This window comes from Tupaia chinensis, unplaced genomic scaffold, assembly GCF_000334495.1.
Source record: "Tupaia chinensis unplaced genomic scaffold, TupChi_1.0 Scaffold000451_2, whole genome shotgun sequence".
NCBI lineage: Eukaryota > Metazoa > Chordata > Mammalia > Scandentia > Tupaiidae > Tupaia > Tupaia belangeri.
In genome coordinates this window covers 2,968,693-2,971,203 of record NW_006159958.1, presented here as the reverse complement: position 1 = coordinate 2,971,203, position 2,511 = coordinate 2,968,693, and positions in this window count along the sequence as shown.

Sequence of the window (2,511 nt, the reverse complement as noted above, 5' to 3'; positions counted from 1 at the left end):
GGCGCGTGCGCTCGCCAGACAGACAGAGAGAGACAGAGAGACAGAAAGCGAGAAATCACCCCCCGGGGGGGATGGTCACGCCACAATCCCTTCTCCTCCATTCTCCTCTCGGGATCTTGGGCACGCACGCACACGCGCCCGGTGTGAGTTTTAAGCCACCGGGTCCGGGACACGAACCGCGGTTGACTACGTAGGAGTCCAGCGACATAGCCATTACGCTAACTGCTGGTTCCCTGTGGTAGTTCATATTTTGATGAATAAAGATGTGTTTGAGCCTAAAAAAAAAGTTTCCCCTGAATTTCAGATCATTTCCTAGCTACTCTGAACCAAGAGTGAGGACAATTTAAAGGCCCGTGATACGCATAATCAGATGACAGCCTGTAAACACTGAGCCTGTTTGATTCCCCCAGAAACTCACCAGACAGCCTTGCTGCCACTGCAGTGAAGGGGCACTCTGTGCTGTGGTGACAGAGCTCTGTGAGGGATAGGAGAATGTGTCCTACAAACCCTGCAACGCCACAGCCCACTTGGGTCCAGGAAGAAGACTGTAGGCACTGAAGTCTACAAAAAAGTCATTGACCAGTGAGCTATGGCTGTATGACGAATCACCCCAAAACCCAAGGCTTAACACAAAAACATGCATTGTTTGTCTTGAGTCCATCTGTCAGCTGGATGGATCTGTTTATCTGGGTGGCACTCGGCTGACCTGGGCTGGGGTCCGCTGCTAGGTCTAGGACATCGGGCTGGGATAACTTGGCCTTCTGTGTTAGTGGGACATGAATTCTCTACGTGTATCTCCTGCTGTGTTCTAGCTAGCCCAGGTGTGTCCTCGGGGCAATGACAGGATTCCAGGAGACAAAGCCACACTCATCAAGGGTTTTTTGTTGTTGTTGTTTTTCTTTTTTTTTTTTTGGAGAAGTTTTTGCTATAGGGCGTGAGCATTGGCCAGCCAGACAGAGAGACAGAAAGCGAGAAATCACCCCCCAGGGGGGATGGCCACGCCGCAATCCCTACTCCTCTGTTTTTCTCCATTCTCCTCTAGGGATCTTGGGCATGCACACACACGCACCCGGCGTGAGTTTTAAGCCACCGGGCCGGGACGCGAACCATGGTTGACTACATGGGAGTCCAGTGACATAGCCATTACGCTAACTGCTGGTCCCCCCATCAAGGGCTTTTAAAGCTTCTTATTCCATCTGCCAAAGCAAGTCACATGTCCAAGTCTGCAGCCAGTGTGGGAGGGAGGGTCCCAGCGGACGATGTGGACAGTGGGAAGCAGGAACGTCGCGGCCGTAGTTGCTGTCACTCTACTGCCAGCTGCATACCCTCAGTAGAAGGGACAGTGACCTCCATTGTCCCCAGCAAGGACACTCCTGAGACCCCCACGGTATGAAAGACATCAGGGGAGTCCCAAGTGCATCTGGACACCACACTGAACCTCTCTAGAGTGTACGTGGATCTTGGGAGAGGAAGAGGTGAACCCTTGAATGACCACCCTAGAGGAATGGGGTCTGAGAGGAAAATATAGTTGGGGTGTGAAACCCAAAGGAAGGTGCAATTCACGCACACCTCGGTTTACAGACCAGCATTCAAGTACAACTGAGAGGACAATCAGCCATGAGCGAAAGGCAGAGAAGACACTACACTGTAGGGACCAGCAGATGGTGTAATGGCTATGTCGCTGGACTCCCATGTAGTCAGCCATGGTTTGAGTCCTGGACCCGGTGGCTTAAACTCACACCAGGCACGTGTGCATGTGTGCCCAAGACCCCGAGAGGAGGCTGGAGGGAAGAGATTGTGGCGTGGCCATCCCCCCTGGGGGGTGATTTCTCGCTTACTGTCTCTCTGTCTCTCTCTTTCTGGAGAGCAGACGTGCCCTATAGCAAAAACCTCTCCAAAAGAAAAACCAAAAGACACTACAATGTGCTGGAAAGTTTTCCACCGTGGGAGGGAAAGACTCCTCCCATTCTCTGGAGGCCAACAAGGTCCTTAATCTTAACCAATAGAATCCCCTTCTCTCGTAGCCAGGAAGCAGACGCCCAGAGAGGAGGAATGGCTGGGGGGGGGCTCACACAAGGAGAGCAGGGGAAGGAGCCCCAGCCTGTGTTTCTCCCGGCTGCCCTGGCCGGCTGCTGGGATTTGCTGCAAACACTCCACCTGCTTCTCAATTAGAGCCTCCTGCTTAATTAGCCGTTTCCTGAGCGGCCTGTGCACTCTGTCTGGAAATCTCTGTCAACACCATCCTCTCTAAATTGGCACGACCTTGCGCTTCTCACCTCCTCGGCAGGGGCCTCACTTCTGCGAGGTTTGCCCAGGAGGATTGCTGAGGTAGGACAGAGAGAAAGCAGCTGCTCTTCCCACTCCCCACCCTCACCCCTCGCCCCAGGGACTTCAGTGCACTTCACAACCCACCGGGTCAGGACTGCCACTAACTCCCTTTGCGATCTTGGATCATTTCTGTCCCTCTCTGGACCTCAGTGACCACTAACAGTCTCCCCCCACTAGGGGTGA